Here is a 13,405-nt window from a genome sequence, read left to right on the forward strand (position 1 = left end):
TCAAATTTTTGTGTTGGGTTGAATCCACCCATAAACATTCGATTGGAATCAATGTGCCCAACACACTTACAAGATGCATTGCTCCGAGAAAATCCAATCGTCCAAGAACTTAAATCAAGCAACTATGATGAAGATGACTCACGAGATCAAGACAAGAGGTGCCACAAGTGCGGAGAGATAGGACACATCCGTAAGAGATACCCCAACCACCGATGTTTCCACTGCAATGGACTAGGATACATCCAAACACATTGTCCTGAGTTCGACCCTGAGAATCAGGAACGTGCGGTCAAACGAAGCCGTCTAAACTCTACTTTTGGCTCATATTATGAACCACATGATGATGAAGGCTTGGAGCCTGTTGTAACCTTTGAGGATGACTAGATGTCCTAGGAAGATCCTCTCGAGGTAATAAGTCATGTACTTGGAATAAATCCTATTGCATTCTATGAGTTGTAACAAGTTGTTATTTTAAGAGTTTGAGTAATCAAAGTAGCGCAGTGAGATTGTGATGGGCCCTAACCCACTGGCTCTAAGGCCGAGTAATGCTTGTCTCCCCCAGGTCTTTTCGAGATGAGGATATCTCGATTCCTCTAAGGGGGAGAGGATGTAACATTTCCCCTCCCCTTTTTTATCTTTTTCTCTGAATTTTTTTTTCTCCCTCTCTCTTCCCTGTCGTGAGCATGGCGGGGAGAGAGAGAGGAAGTGAGCTGGAGATGGGGAGGGCATGCAGGCCCAGGTGGCGGGTGGCACCGCTTTGCCACCTCCCCCCCCCTCCACCTATAAAAACCACCCCTCTCCTACCGTTGCAGAAAGGCAGCCCCTGGCCCTCCAACTGACGCTGCAGTCCCCCCCTCCAAACTAGCCCCACCAGGCCTGCGCCATCTTGCTAGTCACCAGTAAAACCCTCCCCCCCTTCCGTGATTAGCATTGAGAGAGGAGAGAAGGAGAAATGAAGTGAAGGAAGGAGAGGGAAAGAAGAAGGAGTGGGAGAAGAGGAAGAGAAGGAGTAGGAGGAGAAGAGAAGAAGTGAAGAAGAGGGAGAAAAGGAGAGAGAGAAGTAGAAGAGGAAAAAGAAGGGGTAGAAGGAGAAGAAGAGAAGGAGAAGAAAAGAAGGAGAAGAGAAGAAGGAAGAGGAGAGGGAGAGAGAAGGTAAGAAGTGAAAAAAAAGGGGTAGAAGGAGAGAAGAGAGAAGAGGGAAGAGAGAGGAGAGGGAGAGAAGAGAAAAGGAGAAGAAGGAGAAGGAGAAGAAGAGGGAAGAGAGAGAAGAGGGAGAGAAGAAGAGAAGGGGAAGAAGAAGGGATAATGAGAGAGAGAAGAGAGAAGGAAAAGAAGAAGGAGAAGAAGAGGGAAGAGAGAGAAGAGTGAGAGAAGGGAGAAGAAGAAGAAGAAGAAGAAGAAGAGGAGAGAGAGAGAAGAGAAGAAGAGGGAGAGAAGGAGGAGAGAAGAAGAAGGAGTGAGAGAGAGAAGAGAAGAGGGAGAGGAAAAGGGAAGGAGAGAGAGAAGGGAAAGAGGATAAGGAGAGAAGAAGAGAAGGAGAGAGAGAAGAAGAAGAGAAGAAGGAGTAGAAGAGAGAAAGAAGTAGAAGAGGAAGAGAAGAGAGAGAGTGAAGAAGAGAACAAGAAGAAGAAGAGAGAGAGAGAGAGAGAAAGAAAGAGAGGGAGTGGGAGCTAGTGAGTAACTTCAAGGAGCCACACTCAAACCTCCCCCTCGGTGAAGGACCCCCATCCAGCGATCTTTCCTATCGAACCTGTCATTCTAAAATCCGTCGAGGTCCGGACTGTCCAATCTCCACGAGCAAATGGCTCCCAAGAAGAAAGTCGCGGGAAGCGTAGGTGCCAAAGCTACCGTTGGTACCAGTAATGTAGGAGAGGCAAGCGGAGCGACCAACATAACGAATACCCCTATGTTCATAAATCAAACCCAGGTTCTTTAAGCTTTGTAATTAATTATGTTTTATTTCTCATGAAAGAAACGAAGGGCTTAGCTACGTGCATGGAACACGGACGAGTCTTAGGCGCTAGGTTGTATGCACGAAATCATAGGGTATGGAGTTTGCATAAGTTAATATGCATGAAATGATAGCTTTTACACACATAAAGTGATAAGGTTTTCGCATTATTTCACATAAAATAATAGCTTTTAAACCAGTTGAGTGCATGAACAGTCATGTAGAAATCATGCTTTGCGATCATGACTAAAAGAAACACATTAAATGATAGACTTCGATGGATAGAAACCTAGACCTTCATGAGATCTGGTGCATTAGGAATAAGTATAATTGCATGTGAATTGTTTTATTGATCTTGCTATGGACTATCGCAAATGGATATGCTCCTAGCCTTTGAAGCTGGTGACCTAACCCGAAATGGATTGTTGACCCAAGTAATGCTTGGTTGTTTGAAAAGGTTGTAAAAGTGTTTTGATACATCCAAGTTAAATTTTGGTTGTGCATGCAATGGGATTGCGATGCCTTGAATCAAGAGCTTGTGCATTCAACTATTTGCTGATGTGGTTTTGGATGCTAATCCAAGTTGTTTGTGATTGATGATTGCATGGCTGGGTCTGAGATGATTGATTGGCATGGAAACAAAAGGGGATGTTTTCCCTAGTAATTTTTATTAAGTTGGTTGCTTCAGCCGTGGTTGATTTCCTAAAGGGATAATTAAGGAAGGATGGCACTAGCTACCCCCACGAACTGCCAAACCCTAACCAAGGGGGTTATGAATCCGCACCGGAAATGTGGACCGAACCCGTCGTGAGAGGTCTCTCCGAGGAAATTACTTGGCATAGGAGGACGCTTGGATGCCAGTGGGGGCTCTCGCCATAAATGCCAATGCCTCGGAACCCTACACAAGTGTTCTACGTGACTTGAGATGGGATCTCGAGGTAGAATCTTGGTAGAATAAACCTTCAGGTTTTGTTGCCGAAAAACGGAAGGATTTTTCTGTGGAGGCAGAAAGGAAAACTGAATTCTCCTGTATGGGCGGGAGACAACATTAATATGAAGATAAGTTAAGGAAGTGTTTGATCTTGTTTTATCTTGTCTTCGTGTCTAGGCCCTAAAATTATGTAAAGTAACCTATGACTAACGGGTTAATTAAGGAAGTTGCTTTTATGTGTCAAACATAACATGGTAGGTAATTAGATAACTAAAACAATCCCCTAGGGAAGTGTGGTGGGTGGTCTAATGGGTCTATCCTACGGAAGGGTGGTCTCGGTTAGCCGAGAGCTTTCCTCAAAGTAAATGATAATGAGAAATGTTAGGAAAAAGTTGGTCTATGACCTTAGACAATGTTGATTAGGAACCCGGTCTTCAGGTGGATCCTAGTGGGAATGGCCGGATAAGTTATGTTGTTGCGGGACAGACTTGAGAGACCCTAGTTGGCAAACCCCGTGTCATTCCTTGTGAGTGCCAGGAGGCGTCTTCTAGATATATCTCTCAATGGACTGCTAAGATGTGTCCCACGATTTGAGGAGCCGTCACATTATAGGACGATTGGATTCACTCGGAGTAATGCATCTTGCAAATCCGTTGGACTCATTGCTTTAAGAGGGTGGTTCAGAGGAGTGTTCAGGCCATGACAAAACTTGGACACTTGTTGTGCAATATCCATAGGTGTCGCATATTTTAGTAGGATTACAAACTTTGAGTAGTAAGCTTCCAGGGTTAATTCCAGCTGCTTGTGCTTAAAGAATTCATTCATCTTCAAGGTTTGGTAGGTTGGCGGAAGGTATCGTTCGTGTACAACATCTTTCAACTGAGTCCACATAGCAGCAGCTTCAAAAATACCTTGATCTTTGCATCATTTCTTCCACCATAACCGAGCTTGGCCAACTAACTTCAGTTTTTCAATCATTGCTTGATTCATGGAGGCAGTTTCCGAAGCAGAGAAATAGTCATCCATCATATCCATATCTCGGCTTCTGCTACGACGTCTAACCCTTCTCCATCAAACTCGAGTGCCTTAATTTTCTTAAGAAGAAATTTCTTCTCTTGCATGTCAGCATTCGTGGGCGCAGAAGGTGCCTGACAATCAAGCCATACCAGTCAGGTTATTTCTGTTTAGGATATGTCTATAAACCAAACATTAATCAATCATGTATCATCATGAAGTTTTTCTCTGATACCAACTATAATGTGTCTACTTGTCCACTTGTGGGACACGTCTTAGCATCCCATCGGGAAAGGAGTCTAGAAAGCACCACCTGGCACTCACAAGGAATGTCACAGGGTTTGCGATCTAGGTCTTCCCAACTCTGCCCCGAAGCGGAAGTATCCGGCCGTTCCCACTAAGGACCGACCTGAAGTCAGGGTCTCTATCCTATCAGCCAAGTCTCTAGGAAGTAGCTAGCATCGAGCTCCAGAGGAACCACTTTACGTAGGAACAACAGAGTTGAAGTGGATTTATGCTGCACTTCCTTCATGGAGAATGGCAAACCAGAGGGATTGGAAGCTCAACCTCTCTGCCCATAAGGCATAGTCCCATTCTGCTCTCCTAAAACATCATAAATCGGGATTCTAACTCTACTGACTCTAGGTCTTCATAGTTTCTTTATTACGTCTTTTGAAAAAATTTCCCAACTAACCGCGACCACCCTTCCATAGGACGGACTCAAGTCACATCCACCACACTTTTCTCGATAGCTTTAGTTGTCTAATTAGGTCCTACCACATTTATGTGAGAAATTTAAAATCAGCTTCATTAATTAAGCCTTTTAGGACATAGAGTTCGTTCACGTAATTTTCAACACATACACAAAAACAAAACAAGCAGTCCTTTTATCAGAAGTACACGGTCCAAATCTCATGGCACTAAATTTCCATCCTTTATCTAGAATACGATCTTCCAACATCCCAGACGTTGGGCTCACGGGGATCTCCAACTCCATTCTAGACAGGCAAGGGGTGTCTAGAGCTCCACCTGACCCACAAGCGGTCTAGGAGTGAGATGCCATTTCCGTGGTTGGCCTTTTCACCACTCGACCATCGGCCTGTGTGAATCGAGCAGTGCCCTCTTGAGATAATCCGCGATGTGATCTTGGAGATGATCCACGCGTGCAAATTATCATTATTTAATTAATCAAATTAAAATTCAAGCACAATCAAAGCAATCAGCCCTAATATCATATTCTAGAAAAACATTCCTTTATTCCCATGGCAACTTGTCATTATAGACCCCTGCCATGCATTTGCCACCAACACAAGCCTTGGAATATTTATCCAAATCACAATGCATCAATCCCTTGATTGAAAGAAAAACATTTAGGGTGTTATTCAATCAACCAACAAATCTAATTGTATTTTTCCCAAACAATACAATAATAAACGCGACAATAATTCCATCGCATATTCACTCTCCCCCTTGGGGCCAAAGAGTAGAATTTACTTAATATTCCCTCCATTAGCCTAAGGCATATGCTAAATATTCCAATACTATACATGACGTAGGTCCTATCATTCCAATGCAAATTAATCAATCTAGCAAGAGCATTTATGCCTCTTCTTTAAGTGACAATTATCTTCTAGCATTTTCCTATTATGTAACATTTTTTTTCTTGGCTTTATCTTCCTTTCTCCTAAGGCAAGGAGTTGCATGCCATCGATGTAAAGTTTACATAATCTCTCCCATGTATGTACCGTGTATATGCATTTTCAAACTTTAAACAACATTATCCTCGGTAAAGATTAATCAAAGACTCATCGATGCTCAATACTTTAGTGTCCCATATGTTGCTTATGCTATGCATGGATTCATCACATAGCAACTAGGTGCAATTTAACTCCCTTTGATACAAGCACTTCACAAACTTCATCTTTGAATATTTGAGATGTGATTTATCTTTTCAATGATCTATTCTAGCACCACAAGGTACGGAGCCTAATGTATCTCTTGTGAGTATTAAAACAAGAATTTATCAATTTGAAAATACATTACTTACGACCGGTACCGCAATTGGATTGACAGTGATGCCTTCGTTCGAAGCTCTGTTGACTGGTTGTAGGATTGTCATCTGCATGCGAAATTCTTCGCTTGGAGGACATCATCAACAAGTAGACTCAAGAGATTAAGAAGTTGGAATAGATTCGAGATGAGATGGGAGAGTATAAGACAAGATGGTTAAATCAAGGATCGAGGTAGAGGGAAATTGTGCAACCTCTCGGCGTAACTCTTCTCTCTCTCTCTCTCTCTCTCTCAAGCTCTCTCTCACAATTTCTTAGAGGGGTATACTCTCTCTCTCCCTCTCTCTTGCAGCCTTTTGGGGTCTCCTTATGCTCCCTTGTGCCTCCCCATGTCTCATATTTATAATGAATTAGAGAGGAGGGGATAAGTCTGAGAACAAGAGTGGAGGGGCTCTTAGAAGACTTAGTGATCTGATGCTCAGATCATAAATCTGATGGTTGCATTGGCTCCAAAAGGGGGGTAAAACTCCAAGAAACTTGATTAGAAAGCTCTTAGTTCACTCCTTCTTCTTTTCTCTGTTCGAAGTGCTGTCTACTGCTTGTAGACTATGATTGTAGCGTGCGCGATTTTGCCAGTCACTTTTCTTTATTTATCTTTTTATAAAATCTCCAAAACTAACTAAAACATCACTTTTCTTTTCTTTTAAATGACTTTTAGTTCTATCTTTTTAGGATAATATCTAAAATATAACAGTTTTTTTCCCCCCCAAGAATCTAATATTTTTGGACCATTCAAACTATACACATTAATACTAGTGATTAATATGGCTCATAAGTCCCATTCACATTGTAATTTTCGTGAAGGGTGGTTACGGTCCTTATCAATACGAGAAAAATGTCAGATTTGTGACTCTCGATTTTTTAAAATATATTTTTATTTGAATGACAATTATTAGCTATTAATGATAGTTAGTTTTTACCTTAGTTAGTCTTTAGTTAGTAATCTTACTAACTTATTAATTGACTAACTAACTTTCAAAATAACCAAGTAGCTTTTATTGCGTGGAAATATTACACATGGTAGAACATGGATTGCAGGTTCGGTTCACATGTTATGGTTATTATATAGAGGATCTCAAAAGTGATTGCAAGTTGATTGCAAAAGGAAAATGTGCTAGAAAATTGTTTACTCTTGATGTAAGTCTACCTAAAATGAATGCTACTATATTTGCATGAGGTTCAAGTATCATGGTTGATATTGAAATCTAGCATAAGAGAATTGGTCATGTGGGATGAAAGATATGCAATCAAAACAAATTGTGAATGACTTACCTAAGTTTAGAGTTGATGGGATGCATAAAGTATGTGAAGCATGCTAATTTGGAAAGCAAGCAAGGCATGAATTTCCACATGAAAAGCATGTATGCAAGAAGCCACTTGAGTTGCTACATACTTGCAACTTTGAGTGGTTGTAAGTATTATATTGTTCCCTTCATTGATGATCATACTTGCAAAGTATAGGCTTACTTTATGTATGAGAAAAGTGAGGTGTTCACTCACTTTAAAATATTTAAGGCTTTCGTTGAGAATGAGAGAAGGTTGCATATTAAATACCTAAGGAAGGGGAGAAGATTTCTCTAATGAGCCTTCTGATTTTTTGCAAAAAAATGGTATATAGAGGAAGTATACATATAGAGATACTCCACAAAAAAATGGAGTTGCTGAGCAAAAAAATAGACATCTTGCAAGGGGAGTTGCAAGAGGAATTTTGAGTGGAGTAGCCACCAAGTTATGTAGATGAGAGTCATCCAAATTACATATGCAGGATTTGTAAGGCCTTGTATAGGCTAAAGCAAGCACCCATGACATGGCATGATAAGATTGCAAAATACCTTGTTAGAATTGCATTTGGCTTTGAGCACAAGTTGATTACTCACTCCATGTATGTGATAGTGATGTAGGTATAGTGATAATTACTATATACATGTATGATTTGATCATTATTAGTGATAATAAGACAGAGATTGACAATGTGAAGGGTCTCCTCACCAAGACTGAATTTGAGATGAAGGATTTTAGAGAGCTACACTATTTTCTTTTCATAGAGATAATCAAAACTTCAAAGGGTATATGGTTGTCATAGAGATAGTATGTGTTAGATATATTGAAGAAGTTTAGTATGGATGATTAGGAGTCTATTTCTATATCTTTGGATATTAATGCTAATCTTAGTATACATGAGGATACTTGATTGAGGATGTCACTATGTATCGAAAGTTTGTGGATAGCCTTATCTCTTTGACAATCACTATGCCAAACCTAAACTATAGGGTTGGTTTGGAGAGTTAGTTTATGCGAAAGCCAAATTTGGATATAGTGCAATGCACATTGTGCTATATTAAGTCCACATTGGATTATACCTTATTCAATGGTACAGACATACCATTGGACTTGCATGATTATACATATGTAGATTAGGTTTGTAGTATTGTAGATAGGATTTCTAACAATGGTTTTATGTTTTCCTTTCGCAGTGTTGCTATTACTTGGAGTAGCAAGAAACAACCAATAGTTGCCTTATCTAGTATAGAGATAGAGTATAGAGGTGCTACAATTTCATCATGTGAGGTAGCTTGGTTACACAAGTTCCTTTGGTGATTTTGAGATGCAAGTGGACAAGAAGGTTATCATTTATTATGATAACCTTAGTAGCATTTAATTAGCTAGGAGCCTAGTATATCATGCATGGACCAAATACATAGCATCCATTACCATTTCATTTGGGAGAGGGTTCTAACGGGTGATATTGACTTGGTTTATGACAGCACAGAGGATCAAGGTTCTGATATTTTCACCAAGGCCTTGGGAGTTGAGAAGCTTTAATGCTTCAAAACTATGCTTAGAGTTTACGAGTTCATGAGCAGCTTGAGAGGGGGTGTTGAGGTGTCAAGCTTTACATGAACTGACATCAACTGCGTGCCTTTGTGATGTGGTAGGATATTATTCATTGGCATGTTAGGTGACTAACATGGGGAAACGCTAGTGATCCTACAATTGGACTACACTTGCATATTCCATCCTTCGTTATGGTACACTCATTATGCTACCTTTTCTTTGCTTAGTGGGTTGACACTTAGTGACCCCATGTACTTATGTTGTGGTACTTTCATATATTAGTATTTTATCATGTTGTAGACTTAGTTATTTTGTGTGGAATAAGAAGAATATTTTATCCATATCTCTCTATGTTCTCAAGTCTCCATTGCTTTTATGTGTGTACGTCTCTTGGGTTCTTCACCTCTCTCCCCTATTGTCTATTTTCACAATTAACTTACGGAATCCAATATTATAACAAAATTGGAATAGAGACATAGAGGTGTGATGCACATTGGTAGGCAAATCAAAAATATTGTGTAAATTCATATGGCAACAACCATCTTTGGAGCTCATTGCAGGTCTGGAGGCTCAAATCTTAGAGCTTCTTGTCCCAAAGGTGACTCTTAAGCCGACATTCAATCGGACTCCAATACAAGAATTTCATCAAGCTTGGATACTAGTGTTTTTAAACACTACTGAGAAATCTATTGATCATCGCTTTTTGGTTAATCTGTGATATAAAGGTTTTTAGGTATTAAGCATATTCATTAAATTCTTAACTATTCTCATCTTTCTTGAGTAGAGTTGTAAGTGTTGAGATGACAAGCTCAACTCATGCGGACATTGATGATGGACCGCCTGGTTAGATGGGTCCGCACGTCTACACTTAGCACGTCGGTGGTCATTATGACTCTTACATGGACACTGACTCATTACTTATTATATTTAAGTTGTTACACCTATTTACAGCTGGCATAGTTATAGCGCCAGTCGACTAGTGTAGTCGGTTATCCATTGTTTGACTTAGTAGGCCACTTTCCTTTATGTTGTATCTTATCTATACTTTGTGTACATTGTAAAGTATGTGGAAGAAGAATAAGAAATCAACAAGAAAACGTTTTGGCCTCCATCTCTCTTCTTGTCTCTTGAGTGAGCTTCTCCGTGTGCATTCTGTATGTGTTCGGCGTAGCATCTTGAGCAACTCCCCCCACCACGCGATTCATGACATGGTATCAGAGCCGCACCACTAAGAGAGGCTGATTTTGAAGGCTGAAGTGAAGGAGAAGAAGCAAGGTTCGAGCAAGCAAGTCACGGGTAAGAAGCTTTCCCATTCTTCCACTCTCTCTCTTGGATAGTGCCTGTGGAGGCACCGGAAGTAGGGTCGAGCAAAAATCTCAGATTGCAGTGAGATTTGGTGTGTGCGAAGAGCACTGTGCATTCTGCAGATGAGCCCTTTAGGGTATTCTTGCAGTTATTTTGGGCATCTGAGGCCGTTTCAGGCCCCATTTTAGAGCCGCAAGGTTGCAGACAACAGTTTCAGGATACACTGTGACTTCGACTATATTGACCGAAAGCGGGTGCACAGGTTACAGATTTCAAATCTGTAAGTTCAAAGTTGTTTACCAACAAGTAAACACAAGGTTTATTTGTAAACTGGTTGCAGATTGTATGTATTGTTGAGCAGACAGTGAAGAAGGTTGTCTGGTGTATTGCTGTGCACTACAGGTTGAGGGTTGCAGAAGATTTTCTTGCTGTTGGTATTAATTTTGTGATAATGGCAGAGAACAGTGGAAGCCCCATCATTGAGAAGCTCGACAAGAACAACTACCCTTCATGGAAGTTCCATGTCACGAACTTTCTTATTGGAAAATGCCTCTACGAGTTTGTTTCAGGTGAAGAAAAGGAACCGGAGGTGAGTGATCCTCCAACTGTAGAAGAGACAAAGGCACGGAAGGAATGGAATGCAAAAGATAAAAAGGTCATGTATTGGTTGTCTGCAGTAATTGACAATAATATACTGGGACACATTAGAAATGCAGAGAATTCATATGCAGCTTGGACCATACTTGAAAGTATGTTTTCTATAAATACAAAGGCACGAAAGATTCAACTCAAGCAAGAGTTGAATACATTGAAGAAAGGGAAGATGTCTATCAATGAGTATACACTTAAGATAAGGAGCATTGCAGATGCCTTGGCAACGATTAATGCAATGCCCGATGATGATGATTTGGTGTCGTCTACCTTGGGTGGACTTAACAATGAAAAGGCTTGGAAGTCTTTTGTAACTTCCGTATATGTCAGAAAGCCATTTCCAGATTTCGATGAGTTGGTCTCCCTTACTGAAGAGATCAACATGCAGAGTGAGACATCTGAAAGAAGTGGTGAACAGGTCCAAGCTTTCTACTCCAGTTCAGGAAGGGAACGTGGCAGGTTCTCTTCAAGAGACCGTGGTACAGGACATGGTAGTGACAACCAGCAAAACAGATTGAATCAGCAATTTGGCGATATGCAGGTTTTAGGAGGTCGGGGTAACTTTAGAGGTAGGGGGAGCTTTAGAGGAAGAGGTGGATGGCAGAACAGAGGTTCTAACAACTCTGGTATTGTATGTCACTACTGTGGCAAAACAGGTCATATTGCAGCCCAATGTTATGCTAAGAAAGATGATATTCGCAGTGGTAAGTTACAGCAAGGAAACTATGCATCGTCTTCACGACAGAATGAAGACAAAAATGAATGTATGTTTGTTATGCAGCATATGCTGAATGCTATTACAAGAAAGGGAACACATGATGATGTTTGGTATATTGATTCAAGTGTATCCAATCATATGACCAGCCATGCAGAATGGTTTGGAGAGATGCAGAATTTGCAAAATGCAGGTTATGTGCAGACGAGTGATGATTCATGCCACCCAATTTCACACATTGGAAAAGTTTCCTTTTCAATGCATGATGGTAAGACAAAGAGTCTTTCAGATGTATTACATGTGCCATCCATTACAAAGAACTTGGTGTCAGTCGGTCAGATGGTAGAGCAAGGGCTACAAGTCAGATTTAATGCAAAGGGTTGCTTTGTAGAAGACTTCAATGACAAGTGCAGGTTAGTTGCAAAGGGAAGTAGAGTTGGACGTATGTTTACTCTGGATGTTGGAATTCCTACTATGAATGCTGCTATGTGTGCTAAAGGAAAAGGTGTTATTGCAGATATTGAAATTTGGCACAAACGCATTGAACATGCAAATGTACAAAGGCTGAAATTAATGCAGTCCAAAGGGTTGGTTACAGGTTTGCCTACATTTAGAGTTGCATAATTTCATAAGGTATGCGAAGCATGTCAGTTTGGTAAGCATGCAAGACAACCCTTTTCACATGACAGAGATGTAAGCAGAAATATTCTTGATGTTGTGCATACAGACATTTGGGGGCCTACACAAAATGTATCTCTTGGAGGCAGCTCATACTTTGTCACATTCATTGATGATTGTTTTAGAAAGTTGTGGGTATATTTCATGAAGGAAAAGAGTGAAGCGTTTGAGCACTTTAGAACTTTCAAGGCTGTAGTTGAAAGAGAAACAGGCTTGAAAGTAAAGTGCTTGAGGTCAGATGGAGGGGGAGAGTACCTCTCGAATGAGTTCAGTGATTTTCTAAGGTCTCATGGGATAAAGAGAGAGTTCACATGCAGGTATATCCCATAGCAAAATGGGGGTGCAGAAAGGAAAAATAGGCATATTGCAGAAGTTGCACACGCCTTGATGGATGAAAAGAATATGCCTAAGCATTTTTGGTCTGAGGCTGTTCATACTGCTGTTTATATTATGAACAGAACTCCCACAGCTGCAGTTCATGGTATGACCCCCGAAGAATGTTTTACAGGTAAGAAGCCTGATGTCTCACACTTGAAAGTTTTTTGTTGCATTTCGTATGTTCATGTGCCAGATGAGTTGCGGAAGAAACTGGATCCAAAGGCTGAGAAGTGTGTCTTTATTGGATACTCTTTAGAGCAGAAAGGGTATCGCTGTTATAACCCTGTCACATGTAAGTTCAGAGTGAGCAGGGATGTCATCTTTTGATGAAATGAGCAGTTGGTATGCATCTAGTGGTGATGCATTAGATGATGATGATGATCATGACACTCATGTGCAGGGCTGAAAAGCAAGAATCACGGACTCTTAGTGGACCAGAGACATCATCTGGTAGTCCTTGGTCTGGGAGACTAAGGAGTAGCTCTACATCTTCAGGTGCATCTAGTAGCACTACAGGTAAAGACAAAGGAAAGAGTAAAGTGTTAGAAGGCATTGATGCAGTTCTTGATGGAGACTCCAATGGCTCAGAGAGCTTGGATGATGAGCTTAGCATTCCTTCAGTGAGGACACCAGGTGTACAGAGAGCTCATAATAATGTAAAGGCTCCATTGAGTGATCCGGTGGTACGCAGATCTAGCAGGGTCAGATATCCTGTTAAAAGATTTGGTTTTGAAGGTTATGTAGCTCACCATTATGCTTATATGGTGAAACTAGTTGAGGATGTTGAGCCCACATGTTTTGAGGAGGCTGTTGGTCATGCTCATTGGGATGTAGCAATAGATAAGGAGATGGCCGCATTAGAGGCCAATAAGACTTGG

This window comes from Lygodium microphyllum, chromosome 16 (genome assembly GCF_053477565.2).
Source record: "Lygodium microphyllum isolate KBCC chromosome 16, Lygodium_microphyllum_v1.1.10, whole genome shotgun sequence".
In the NCBI taxonomy this organism is placed as follows: Eukaryota; Viridiplantae; Streptophyta; class Polypodiopsida; order Schizaeales; family Lygodiaceae; genus Lygodium; species Lygodium microphyllum.